The sequence below is a fragment of the Lonchura striata genome, chromosome 1A, assembly GCF_050655825.1.
Source record: "Lonchura striata isolate lonStrDom1 chromosome 1A, ASM5065582v1, whole genome shotgun sequence".
In the NCBI taxonomy this organism is placed as follows: domain Eukaryota; kingdom Metazoa; phylum Chordata; class Aves; order Passeriformes; family Estrildidae; genus Lonchura; species Lonchura striata.
The window spans coordinates 66,861,169-66,876,051 of record NC_140741.1 but is presented as its reverse complement, the minus strand read 5'-3'; the positions used below and the strand labels follow the sequence as shown (position 1 = coordinate 66,876,051).

The window sequence follows — 14,883 nt, the reverse complement described above, 5'->3', positions numbered from 1 at the left end:
ATTTTTACTGCCTATACATATAGAGACAGTGTCAGTGTGATGTGTATAAGACATGACATGTAGAAAGATGTCTGCTGACTTCATGGTAAAAATGAACTCCTTTGTTGGCATAGGGCAGATGTTTATAATATTGACTGATGGATAGGAGCCATGGCCAAGTAAGAAATTAAGTTATAAATAGATTGGAAAATATTCTTCTAGGTGACGCACATGAATGTTTATGACTTGAAGATCACTGTACTCTGTAGTCAGTAATAAGCTTGGGGAAACAAAAAACAGGGTTTTTTTCTTTTTTCTGATTTTCTTATTTAACTTATATTTCAGTCATATTTTGTCTGAAGGCCATGCTTCATTGTGACCTCACAATTTGTTGTGCTTTAATTAAAAAGTATCTGTTTCTTTAAAGTGCTCTTGCCAGCAGTCCCTTTCTCTTCTATCCTGTAAAACACCAGATCTGGGTAATTGCTTTCTATGATTCCTGCTCACATCACTCTCACCAGTATAAGAATTTAAAGTGCTTTTCAGAAGTTACTGACCAAACATGCATGGAAGGATCTGGAGGAATTATTAAACATACTTCATTCAAGGTAGAGCTATTAGAAATAGGTTTAAAGGATGGAAAAGCAGTCTGGATTTCCTTGGGCAATTACATATTTACATAGGCTTGCAGATGAGTTTGAATGTATCATTTAAAGTGAAAGAGATGAAAAAGAGAGATTAGTTCACCTAACTGTAGATATCTCCTCAGCTGGTTGTCCTAATCTCATTTTTTTGTTCAGTGGAATAAAACAGGCACTCCTCAGTCAGGACTGACCTGACATTTTCTGAGTAAGACTTTAAAATGGGATGAACTATAGCCAAGAAGAACTTCTCTCTTTCTCAGCTGGAGAAGCCTGAAATCTAAATGTCTGTATTGTAAGTGTGTAAAGCTGGGGGAGATGAGTCCCACCCAAAGAGTCCTTTTATCAGTTCAGTTTCATGCAGCTGAAGAATCAGTGTGAGTGAAACTGCTGCTGCTGCCCTGAGGATTTGCCTTCTTGTAGGCAATGAAATTTTGTACCTTCTGTTGTCTGTGCATAGGTACCACAAGAGGTCCTGCCTTTGGTTCTTATCAGGATTTCATTGTTCCAGGTGCCATTGTTTACCTAAGCACAATGTACATCTGTGTTATTTGGGCCAGAGCTTCTCTAATTCATTCAAATTGCTTGAAAAAGGTCTGATATTTTTCTTGTTTGGCTCTTTTTCCTCAGTGGGTATATGTTTACATGGCATTCTGTGGACTTTATATTAGTGTTGCTAAATACTGCAAGTCATTTGAAGACCTTTGTGAATATATTTTTTTTCCCACCATTTTCCCTTCAACCCATGTAAGTTTGATGTTTTCAAATTATCACAGCAAAAACTTATATTTTCTCAAGACTCAAGATTAACATAGGGGTTTTTATATGTGTCTGTGGTAGTTTCATCTTAAAATTTTAAGAAAATGAAATAATTAATTCATGCTTACTTTAGGAAATATTCCAGAACAGTTTTTCTGTGAAGGTGGAAGGAAGATGCTACCTCATTTCAGGCAAGCACATTTTGAAAAGGGCTGTATGATTCAGTTTGCGAGGTAAAAGAAGACTAAATTAGGAGAAGGATGGTCCTTTGGTCCAGTAGTTCCTAACAGCTCAGATATTTATACTGACTTTTCTATTTGCAATGGTCCCAGATGTATGCCAGAACTTTCAATGACTTCTGATTTTAAACCTTCCTGTACATTTTTTATACACAGGAGACATTTATTATCTCCTGCACCTGAGCTAATGATTTCTACTAAGATGATTTCTTCACCTTCCATATATATTTGTCTTTCTGCTTTTTTCAAATACTACCTTTATACTGTCAGTTTATACACTTCATGTGATGAGGCTGAGTTATTTACCTGAAGTTTCAATCTTCTTAAGTCTGACTTAAGAAGATTTTTAAGAAAATTCTGACATTTTCTCTGAAATCAGGAGTGGAGTTGAATGGAACTATTACTAATGACTGCACTGAGTGTTTTACCATTGGGGCTAATATGAGTCGAAGTGTTAGTTAAGACCTGAATCCTGAAAAGAGTATGATGCAAGGGCATCAGACATCCTCCAGTGATGCCATGAGGGAGGTGCCAGAGAATTACATCAACAGTGTTTTTGTTCAGAGACCAGCATACCTCCGGGATCTTATGGTTTCCTCTAGGCATGAGACACAAACCTTGGGCAAGGTTATAATAAACAAATATTAGTGATGACTTGTATAATAATAAGTTGCCTTCCCTTGAGCCATAAGATCACCTTTAAATGAGAAATATCTCTTGTATTCTGAATTATTTGTGTTTTCATATAACTATGGGCTAGAAAAATCTCTAGCAATGAGAGAAAATTTACCAGGTAAATGGGTATGAGTTTCTGTTTGACAGACGCTTAAAACTGGTGGTTGAAATAGGTACCTAGCTGAGGAAGGACAAAGGGGAAAGCCCTGATCTGAACTCACAGGGCTTTCCTAGGTTACTCTTACTAGGAATTGTAATGCATAGAAGAAAAATCTAGGATGAAAAGAAAATGGAAAATTTTCTAGCAAAGTTCAGTGGTGAAAGAGAGTAGTATGAGTAGTAAGGAGGGAGACAGGCAACAGCCTCCTCCTAGTGAAGGATGTCAAAGACTGTCTTGCAGTGGAGCCTGCTGTTGAAATAGTGAACATTTCTTTTATAGCTTTCTGCTGTTTACTATTGTGTATTTGTCTGGCCTAGCCCTACTGAACAACCCCTTATATTTCAATATAATGGACTCCCATGTGCAAATGGTCCTGCAAGGAACAAGGAGCTGGGTTCAGTGATTCCTTTGGGTCTCTTCAAACTCAAGATATTCTATAACTCTACAGTTTCATGATACTACAGAGAAGTTAATATTCTGTTTCTGTGTACCTTACTAAATGGTGGGTACAGATGAGCTGTGCTACATTGCAGCCTGCATTCTCAGGTGTGTGCTGGCAGATGGGTGGAGGTTTCACTGAAGATGTGCCCTGCAAAAACTATTGGCAAAACTCACAAAGCCTTTCCTAGGATACCAACAAATAGTATGCCTAGCCCATTGGGCTGTCTGGCACCCAAATTGTTCATTTTTGCAGGACTTAGCTTCAGTTTTAGCATTCTTACCTCATTCATGAGTGCAATAGATTTCTGGAGCTATGTAGATCATGCTAATGGATCAGAATATTTTCATTCAAATGGAAGATTTTGAAGATATTAATACTTACTTGATGAGTATCATTGGAAATACTAAATAGAGATTTAGGATTTAAGACTATCCTAATATTTTTTGTCATTCTTTAAAATTAGAAAGGTATATTTTAAATACTTCTGGGGTTTTGTTTCCTGTTTATGCATTGCATCATGAGGGAATGAAGTATAATTTTGTTTATATAACATAGTCAATGTATAAAAAGTAATATTTGGTCCAGTGCTGCAGACTAATTTAAACAGCAGCTTCACTCCTGTGCAGTATGAAGTTGGTAGCTGTGCAGACCTTGGCTTTCCTCTCCCCATTGATCAGTACATTTTGGGGAGCATCCTGAATTTTCTACAGTATGCAGATCTGTAGTTTTACCACTTCTCATTTTTGCTCAGATATTTGAATTGAATATAGTAAGAAATTTCTCCCTTTTAGGTAGAAGAAAATTTAAGAAAGAAAAGTAAGAATAACAGATATATAGTAACAGTCTTTTCAAGCCCAGACTGCAGAAGTTTTAGGGACAAGGATCAAAACATCCTATTTCTTGCTTAGCTAAGATCACTTTCTGTACTTGAAAATCATGTAATGTTTTATTGTTTATGCAATAGTTTGAGATTAATATTATTTCTCCTTTTATCCAAAAGTTGAATTTATGCATAGTCCCTGCAGGTCTTTTCCACAATAAAATACCTCCTTCTGGAAAGATTCAGTGCCAGGGTATTATTGTTAACACTATGTTATGCACTCACAGTGCATTTATTAGTACACTTTTCTTCCATTACTGCTGGCATTGTAAGGATACTGCATAACCATTAGTGTAAAGCAAACACTCAAGCTCCACTAAAATGCCTTCCACTGGAGAATGAAAATCAGTCATATTTTCACTGCCAAATTCCTGCTTATGACTTACTTGTTTTGCTTTAGGATCATTTGTGTTTGCTTTTAACTCATGTTAAGGTTGCTCAAGGGAAGCCTCTAGTCAGTCCCCTTGGCTTCTTGAGCTGTGTGTAGATAAAGATGAATTACATGCACATTTGCATCTTATTGTCTAGATTTCTTCAGACATCTCAACCAGAGGCATAATATCTTCACTCTAGCCTCCTTGCCTAGTTTTCTTAAGAAAACTGAGGAAGCTGGGTTTCCATGGAAACTGAGGCACAGACTGTGTGCTAGGAGACAGGTTCCTTCTACGTGCTGTTGGGAAATGTCCAAGGTGCACAACTGTGTCTCTGAATGAGGAGCTCAGAATGTTTATCTGCTGGTTTAGATGCAACTTCAACACAGCTGTGCAAGTGTGTCCAAATCTCTCAGTATTTCCCTGCCTGACTGAAATAAGGCTTCACTGTCTCATGACAAAACAGGGAAGCTTAAATGTGTTATATTTTGAGGTTCCCAGGCAGAGATTCTATGCACTTTAAAGAGGGTTGGGAATTTTTGTGTAGCCTGAAAGACCTATAAAAGTAGAATAAATTTTGTAGGTGTGTTTGATCTTACTGTTTCTTGAAATGTATCCTCACTCTGGCTTGAGTTTTGTTTTGATATCTAAAACCGTCAAAACATTCTCAAAACCAATCTGGGACACTTACCTTCTGGTCTGCTAATCTTAAATTGGCTGTAGTAACAAGAAAGCTTTCCATTCTTTAAAAATACTCTGTAGATAAATTTGAGTTCTCCACTCATTTAGCAGAACTTTGACTGGACATCATCTGTTGCTTTTGGGCTGAGTTACAACTCAGTTTCCTGAGCTCCACTAAGAATTCCAAGAGGCCTAAATAGTCACATCTCATAGCTGAGTGCACCATTCCTGCAAGCTAATCTAAAGTTTAAAGCGCATCAGTCTGTGATGCCTTGGATCAGGTCTCTAAACTGCAAATATTTGTGAGTACACATAGATACATATCTGAATATGGACACACTTAAACAGGTGGATTGAAATTGCTTCCTAACTATATTCCAGTATCCCTTCAATTCCAAATAGTAAATCCATTTACTTTTGTTCACAGCCTGCCAGGACTGAAGTCCTGGCCTGAAAATAAGGTCATTCCTAGTGGTGTAGTTTGTATTTTCCTAAAGTTGATGGCAATCTGGGCTTCTGACTTCCCTCATTACTTTGCAAACGGTGACACAGTAGACACTGTGATTTTGTTATGAGGACACACTGATGCACTAGGTCTGGAGTTGATGGAGGATTCTGATGTTTTCTGTTGGCTATTACAGATGTGTGATATCCCACAGAATCCACAGAGAGTTTTACCCTTGAGTCATGGTTGTATCACAGAGATTACTCAAGATAAAATGTCTTTGCTTTTCTCTCTCTCCTAGATGATTTTAAGAATGTAAACCTTCTTGAGAATTGATTAGAAAACTGTTATCGGTACAAAAAGAAGAATCACCCATGTCTTGACAGATATACTACTATTCAATTTCTAATTTTTGAGTGTTTCTCTTCCTTTGACTCTGTCAGTTACAGGCAAGGTTAGACAATTTTACTGCAAAGGGCTCAAGTTAGAGAAATTCAGAGAAGGCAAATATCATGAACTGTGCTTAGTCTCTCAGCAAAAAACAATTTTCTACATTTTGTTAGTATTTTTTGTTAGTCATATAAAATGCTGAACATACTGGAGTAAATTATCAGTTCAAAAAATGAACAAAGTTTTGTCTATGCATGTTTTTGTGTCATGCACAGAGGTTTTATGTTATTTTTCACTCTAACATTTGAAATTTTGCCTTGAAACTATTTGGCTGTGCCTGTTTCTTTGCTTTAATATTTCAAAATATTTTATTTTCTCAACTTTTAATTTCAAGCTGGGCATCGCTCTTTAGCCACAGGAAAAGATTATACGAAGTGTGTACCAGCATCATAAAGCAAATGGCTTTAATTACAGTGACCAGAAAAATGCTTACACTTTGGAAAAATACAACTAAAATACACTTTCCTCTGTCTAAGGATTGTAAGATCACGCATACATGCCATGTGTTTTTACATGAAAACATGTCTTGGTTCTTTAACTCTTTTCTGTTACATATTTGGTAGAATTTTACAGTGTGCCCTGGATTTCCACATGTTAGGAATTCAGGTCTATTCACATGTTTACTTTTTATATCTCCATCAATTCTCTACATACTAAATAGCTCTTTGAAGTGGAAAATTTTTAAATGTTATTTCTGGATGCTTCCCTTGAGTATTTAAGATAGACATTGTCATCTCCTTGTTGCAGCATTAGATTTAGATTTCAGTCCATGGCTAGAGTTGGTCTAAATAGCTCCTTCAGGTATGGCAGGAACTTCGCAGGTGAGTTTAAGATTAATGCTCTTCTATTTTTGAAACTACTAGCAGGAAAAGTTTTGCATATGTTCTTTTAGACTTTAATACTGAATCTATTAACCTGTATGAACATTGTTTAAATCTCCAGATGTAAATGTAGTCTATTTTGAAAGTCAGCTGTAGTTGCTGAAGCAAATGTGTTTTGGAATGACAACTAGTGAGACACAACACTTGTGAAGTCAAACATTTGTCAACTTGTCCACATGTCAGATGTTTGAATTTGTTTTTGCTTGTCTTGCCTAGAGTCTTATTTTTTAACTGAAATCCACTTTGTGTGGATGCAACATTACGCCTCAGAGGATAGATTCACATAACTCACATACCTTGCAAGGCATCATAAAATCTGGAAAAATAAATCACAGGGCTTGCAGTGAAGGTTCTTATGAATATTGCCTGTTTCCATGCTTTTCTTTTCACAGTTGACTTGATTTGCCTTCTTCAAATCTTGTATTCTTGTTGACAGATAGAGAGGAGGTCATCCCCCCACCTTCCTCATAGATAGCCACAGTCATAATTTTGATTTCTGTGGCCCTGAACTCTACATAGTGCTGCAATGGCATCAAGTCTGTGAGCTTAGAGAGACACCTGCTGAATCTCCATCTTGCAGCACAATGTATTTCACTTGGAGCTTTAACTGTGACTGAGACAAAGAAAGCTAAAAGTGCTTGTGGCAAATAATATTATTTGATGACCAGCTTCACAATATGACATTTCTTTCTCCTTACACAGTAATTTGTCACTGTTAGCATAATTTTGTTACATTCACATTTCATGTGAAGAAAAATAGGAGGCATTGATAGCTTTAGCAGTTCTTTCCCATTTAGTTCTCTTTATATATTCACTTGCACAATTTCACTTGCAAACTAAATGACCATGGTTAATTTTGCAGAAGTTTTGTTGCAGATATTTTTTTTTTTTACTCCTTCTGAGAGATTCTTCCTAAATTTGTTACAAGCAAGTTTCTTTGTCTATGTTTATGGATACTGAAATTTCATTTGTGAAAGATGTTCTGCAGATGCATGGCCTCATTAACTACCATCACCCTAAGCTGGGGGTTTGAATGTGAAAAGTGAAATACTGGTTAAACAAGTCTTAGTTTCTTTTGGTTTTAAAGTTTCTTTTTCAGCTTTGGAAGCTCAATATTGAAAATAAAACAATGTAACCCAAACCTCTGTAGTTCTTTTTCTTGAATTAGTTCCAGTTTTTGTCTCCAGGGCTTTGCTAGCCTTCTTACCCTCAGGCAGCTTCTTTTCATTAAGTTATTTTTGTTTTCCTTGTATGACCTTCTGGCTAATAGGTGAAGAGATGTGTTTTCTTCCTTATTTCTTGGTCTGATGCCTTCCATTCAGATCATGGCCAGAAAACACACTGATGGTTTTTCTCTGTGGCTAGTTAAAAATTTTACAGAAGAATGATTTTCCTTGGTAAACCACATTTTTCGACATATAATATTACATAGAAATATGCAAGTGTTGGCTTCCATACCATTGTGCTGTCTAGTCAGCCATCTCAAGACTCCTTATTTTTTCTTCAGTCACTACATTTACATTTTCAACCACAATAAAATAAAATTTAATTTTTTTTTAAATCCTCTGTGAAATGAAAATTCCATTCACTGAAAGCTCTGTTAAACATTATGGAGAAGTGTTGTTTTCAGAGATGCAAACTTGCACACACGTATTATATGTAAACTGTGGTACGGTAGTTGTGTGTTGTACACAACCCCAAGCCTGCATTCTGCCTTTGTGGGGCCTCTTTTTTGCCCCAAGAGTGGGTTAAATTTGTGACTCTAACTTCTGTTGTATTTCAGATTCTTTGCTTTAAAAGCATTGATACCTGACTGTATGCATGATTCCAGTATTTGTCTCAATAAACTCTTTGTACCCTTTTCTTGTCTTTCAACATTCTCCATATTAAAAGTTCAGATTAATTTGCATTGCTGTAGCACCACACCAACTCATGCTGAATTGTTCACCCCGTTCAGCTTAATACTTTGCAGGGTACCTGTGTCTGAGTCAGTATTTTTTATATATGCTACAAAATCTGTACATTCCTGGGTTGGAGAGTTTTAGTAAGTTGTCAAAACATATGAATTGGAATTCTGTTCAATTTTCACTTCAGAGAGCAGAATTAAAGCACAAATGCAAAATTAAAGCTATGCTATTTAAAATTGATCCCTTCCTAATTGTTGTGTACATGTCATGATGAAATGCTCAAACGTTTTTTCCCACCATTTCTTGGTCAAATTTTTAGTGAGATTGAGCTGAGTGCAATATTTGTTGCTGTGGTGCCAGAGTAAGATTGAATTTAGAAATGCCAGTTTTGACTGATGAAGTATGTAAAAGCATCAGACTTTCAACTTCAGTAGAACTTCTGCTGCAATAAAAAAATCTATTGAATTGCATAATGAACATCAGAATTTGTCCTTTGCACAAGCAAAAGATAAACCCCTGCTTTTGGATTGGTTTCTGGTCATATAGTTTAATAAATTGGCATTCAAGAATGAGAAAGAATGTTCTTTCAAACAGGCTTCTTAATATTTATTTTTCCTTCCTGTAAATGGTAGTGTTTTCTGAGTGTTATGAAATCTACAGCATGGCCATAATCCTTATTCTATAGCTGTAGTGTCCTTAAATACACTATCAGGTCTGGGTAACAGTGTGTTCATTAGTGTAACACATTTTCTGGAATATTTGAATTTTTCTTCAAGCATTTTTGAAGCACACTTTATGCCAGGATTTCAGGAGCACAGTTAATTGGACCCCTCAGGAAAAAATGCAGGTAAATCCTAGTAAGCTTTAAAGGGATCAGATCAGCTGTTTCCAGTCCTTGGACACAGCTTGCTGCAGAGTTAGATAAGAAGAAATACTGAACTTCATGGAAGTCTGAAGCTGTTTCATGGAGTGTGTTCACCTGGCATCTTTCTTTCATGTTTTTCTTACTTACCAGTTTAAGGTGTCCACCCGTCACCTTTGTTGCACCTTTTGGGCTTTGTAGTGAAATTTCCATGTTAAAACTTTCCTTAAGAGAGCTCCTGTCAGCTTTCTTTGCAGCACTGACTTTTGATGTACTTGTTAGTACAAAAGGCAAAATTCTACAGGAATCCAGCAACTTCTTTGTACCAGAAGTCTCTGTGGCAAAACTTGGAAAGCAGAATATGGGAAAGAGGGAAAGCATAAACTGTTTTTTGCTATTTTCTCAAAGTCTAATTTTCTGTGATCCAGCTGTGAATTCGCTGATAAACAAATGTTCAACTTCAAAAAGCTTTATTAATCAGTGGAAGCTGAGGTATTCCATATGTGTTTTATGTTAATCCTTTTGTTGGATTAAAAGATTCCCTTTGATGGGGAAGCTTCAAGAAACAAGGTGATGACACATTTTATCATGTGTCAATGTGATGAAGATGTGGTTTCTTCAAAATCCAAGGACTATCCAGGAATATTTTTCATGACCTTTTATGAAGTTGCTTGACAGATACAAATGGATGCTCTTCAACTTAATTCCTAAAGGGATCAGATTTATTATATATTGGGATTTGATTTATGAATCCACAAGGAGATAGAAGGATCCACAGTGGGCTCTCTATAAACGTGTTCACTTGTCTCCTCCTACAGCACAGTTGGATAGAAGACTCTTTGCATGAGCTCCAAAGACTGAAAAGTCTCCCATGTATGCTTGATTGTAACACAGCTGACTGTCCTCGAGGAGTCATCTATGTCCAGATTCCACCTTTGGCATTTGGACATATGAGGAGCACAGCTGAAGGACAGATATATATGTGCTAAGCACAAGATGTCTTACATAGATGAAACTGAAATCCTCTGTCTGGAGCATTGCATTTGGGTCAGTGTTGCAAGATGACACTTTAATTTCTTGAGGATAAGAGACTGAAATATTCTGCTTAAGATTGGTAGCTGCAGAGATTTTGTGTTTTGCTTTGTTTTGTTGTTGTTGTTTTGGTCAGAGGTTTTTTTGTATGTTTGAAAGAGGAGTCTATAACTCAAATGGCTGTTTAAGAAACCAGAAATTTGAGATTAAAATTATCTTCAGTCTAAGAAAGTTTGCTTGTCTTCTACCTCCTAAAATACTTATATGATGACTTAATTACAAGCTAGATGGAATGAAAATGCCCTGCTTTTCTTTGGTTATTCCTTCATCTTACTAGTGCTGAGCCAGTGTGAGGAATGGAGGATTCACAGAACAGGGAGGCTGGGTAACACAGGAGGGCTTGGTTCTTGGTTTTTACAGCCCTCAGTTATAAGAGTAAAACATTTTCCCATCGGTCTTGAATTGTTTCAGACATCTTCTTTATTTTGCAGGATGCTTCAAAAAAGCATGGGAGTGGGTCAGGAGGCATGTGAGGCAGAGCACCTCAGTGTTAGGCACTGCTGATGGGTATTTGGATCATAAGGAACTGCTCTTGCACTTCTGCTAATGCCCGAAAGTCAGACACACAGGTAACCTAGGGAAGCCTCTGTTCAGCTTCCTTCAGCCTTTGATGTTAGGTTTTCCTTTTGTAATGTGTTTTTTTTTTTTTTTTTTTTTTTTAAGGCTACCTTCTCCTTAGTTTTGTTCTGGTATCTTAATTTATATTTTTAAAGAAATATTATTTTATTCTTTCCCTTTATAAATTCTTTTATACCTTTCACACTGTATTTACAAAATTCTGCTAATATTTTGCAAACACAAAGCCAGTCAATTTCTTATTTGAAGTTGATGAATGTGATCTTTGTCAGACAAAACCCATATCAGTAGAAGGTGTAGAGCACTAGTTCTCAAAAGGGGGAGAATGAATCCCCAAGTATGTTTCAAAGGTTTACATTAGATTGTGGCTGTCAAGGAAATTCACTTTTATTTAATATTAATTTTTTAATTGCCTAAAAATCAATATTGATTTGAAACTAGTCTCACAAACAGAAATAATTTAAAAGCCACTGAGTTAGGTGATTCCAAAATATAACAAAAAAATATGTAATAATATGTACTTTAGGTGGGAGAAAATACAAATTTTTGTAATTTTGTTTAATAGTTCTTTTGTGGTCTGTACCTTGCATAAAAACACATCTTGAATTTCTAGTGAGGTTTAAGGTGTTTTGGTTAGTTTGTTAGCTTCTTTTTCCTTTTCCTTTTCCTTTTTCTTGTCTTTCTGAAGTCCATTTCATTCCTTCCAAAAGAAATACATTTTTAGAGGTTTTATCACCTTGCCTATGTTTACTTAACAGTGACATCATTAACCTGTTTCAAGACTGCCTTCTTAGTAAAAGGAGAAGTTCTACCAATCTTTAGGTTCAATATACCTTGAGGCAAATTATCCTTTTTTATAGGATTTTTTGGGGATTTAATTTATTTTCAATTCACTATTTCTTATTAAAACTTCAATAACCCTCCACTTGATTGTAATTAAAACTGCCCCTGGGCAATAAATTTTGTTCTATGCAAATATGACAGGTATAATTATAGAAAACTACTCGTTCATATAGTACTCCTTTTCATTTGGTGTTAAAATAAATGATGAAGTAATTAGATTTTTTTTCCTTCAAATATCAGAACAAAAAAGAACAATAGAATTTATACTTTTCCTTGAGCCTAGGTTCATAATACACACTCCCGATTCCATGAATTCTGAAATTATCTTCAGACCAAAGATAGGGATTTCTTGTTTTGTGTCCTCTTGAATTAGTACAGGGAAGATATTTCTGTGCAGTAGTGGGCTTACAAGAGTGATGTGTGGAAGAGTGAGGGCATCTGGGTTCAGTCCTGCAGTTTGGCAGGTCTAGTGATGATGGGACAGTGGTGTTCCCCTCTAGATTCTTCCATTAACATCTTAATTACATCCAGCTCTGACATTTCTAAGGAAAAAAAATATATATCTTTCGTAATATTGAGTTAACAAAACTGAAATTGATCAGTGGCTATGTTTCAAGGCTATTTCTTTATTTTTATGGTGCAACCTGTTGCAGATAGCAGCAGGTTGCGCTTTTTTGTGAAGGGGATTTTTTCCCCACCAAGAAGCTAGCAGGGAACGCTTACCAAACCTGAAAAGGTCACGGAGATGCTTTGGGTCTTGCCCTCTTGTGCAGAAGCCCCTTCCATAATCCTTCAGCTCCAGTTGCTGCCTGTGTGCCGGCGTGGCCGTGCTCCTGCTCCTTGGCTCGCTACGCCGGCTCCAAGTTGGTTTGTGTTACAGCAGCAGTGACTCACTGATGCTCAGTGCACTGGAAAGCACTAAGCAGACAGGCTCTGCTGCTAAATCCAGGGCTATTCCCTGGGTGCCTTCCCAGAGTCAGAGCGGTGAGCAGTGATTTTGTTTTTCTGGATGTGTTTGGGCGGATGGTGCGGGAGTGGGCGGTGGTATCGCTCTCATTGCTGAGCAGGCAGTGAGCGATCCCCCTTGATGTTTGCTGTGCCGCTTCTCACCCCCCCCCCTTTTTTTTTTTATTGTAAAGGTTTACATGTATTCTGAAGTTGTCAGGATGTATTTACGTTTTACCAGGTCTTTGAAAAAATTAATGTGAATGAACAGAAAATGCTAGAGGAGCATGTTTACCTGTTCCCAAGGTGATAAAAGCAGATTGAGTTGAAATCCTAGGGGTGAGTATTTTCAGGTCAATTTAAAATAGAATCAGCCTTTAGCAACATAGAATATACTGACGTGTGTAAACCATGTGGCCCCACCAGTCATTTCCTCAGCATTTCCAATCCCTCTTCTCTTTCACAGCATTGATGACTTGCCAGACTTCCCACTGGGTCAACAGAGCTGTCCTTCCCTTCTGGCCCCTCAGTTGTCCTTCCTCCCCCTTCTTCCCTCCCAAAAGCCTGCATGCATCTTAAGGGTATTCCTTTCATAACCAGTGGGGGACAGTGGAAGTCAAAGGACTAGTGTATGGCATTTTGCAATTCTAGGGACAGTGTTTCATCTCATGACACATTTAATGGGCTTCAGTTGTATGGAAAAAGATGATATCATATCCAAATGTAATGTAATATTAGGTAAAAATATGTGCATATAATGAAAGTAAAATAAATTCAATTTTAAGGTTATAATCTGAAAAAGTTTTCATTAAGAATTTATTGGGTTTTTTTCGTCCCACAGTAGAAATACAGATTGTGTAATTTTACCCTCAATTATTATTCTCTATATCTTCTGGTTTTTCTGCATATTTTCCCTGTACTCTGTATATTACAACCTCGACTCTTCATTTTCAAAATGCATCTTATTTTTAGACTTTAATTTTCTAAAGCCAGTGCTTGCTACAGCCAGTCTTTTCATCTGCTAAGAATATAGTAAAGAGGTGACTACAGAGGACAGAAATGAGGAAAAGCTTAATGCTATGAAGTACAAACTGTGGTGTAACATAACTATAACCATGTAACTGGGAGAATGGAGCATAGGTACTACTACTACAAGGTGCTTTAGTTTTTTGATTTCATGCTTTTAACCTTTAAATGAAGCACATTTTTCTTTTAACTGCTGTTATACTGTTCTAATATTTCATAAAAGAGCTTTCTGTATTTGCAGTAGATTCACATAAGATACATATTTGCATAGGTAATTGTTAGTGTATTGTAGACAAAGTTTATGGCTGCAGGCTGTGTTCTGGATTTTGTTCTGAATAAAGTAAGGACTGTGTTAGCGTGTAATAGTATTAATGATTTTTTTTTCCTTGAATCCAAGTTTACAGTATGACTTGGAATTGAAAATAAGTTGTAATAGTGCATATAATAGTAAGTGTAATGAAAGCACAAAATACAATTATGTTCATGTGTACAAGGAAACAGTCCATCGTCTATTTATTCAGTCCATCTGTGGTTTATTCTAGACTTTGAACTTCTATTAGTTTGTCACTGAAATCTTCTGTGAAATGGGCACAATATTTTTAAACATGTGTGTGTGCAAACAATTTGAGTATTTCCTGCTTGAATTACTTTATACTTATTCACCTTTTTTACCTACTGTTAAGAAACTTACTTTAAGCTTCTGCAAAATCCCTTCATCCCTTCCCTTGATGCAGTCAGGCTTTCTGAAGTGATATCAGAAGAGGTTGTATGGAATGGAACGATCGTGTCAGATTGTCTACATCTAAGCTGAACAAGTGGTTCAGAATTTTTATACATCTCACAGAATCACAGAATCACAGAATCAACTGAGTTGGAAGGGACCAATGGGTATCATAGAGTCCATCTCTTAGTCCTGCACAGGACTATTCCCAAGAGTCACACCATGTGCCTTTGAGTATTCAAATGCTTCTTGTACTCTTCCAGGATTGATGCTGTGGCACACTTACATTCTTTAGAGCAGGTCTGAGC

At 36.6% G+C, this 14,883-nt stretch overlaps 1 protein-coding gene and 1 long non-coding RNA gene across 7 annotated transcripts in view; one reads left to right on the top strand and one right to left on the bottom strand.

Moving 5' to 3' along the window:
- Positions 1 to 14,883, top strand: part of CACNA2D1 (calcium voltage-gated channel auxiliary subunit alpha2delta 1) — a 357,434-nt gene that overhangs the window by 66,097 nt on the left and 276,454 nt on the right. The window lies entirely within an intron of this gene.
- LOC146763515 (uncharacterized) lies at positions 944 to 14,739 on the bottom strand. Its single transcript, XR_014952272.1, has 2 exons — positions 12,607 to 14,739; positions 944 to 12,425 (listed from the first exon to the last, which is right to left on the bottom strand). It is a non-coding gene; the product is annotated as an uncharacterized LOC146763515 (long non-coding RNA).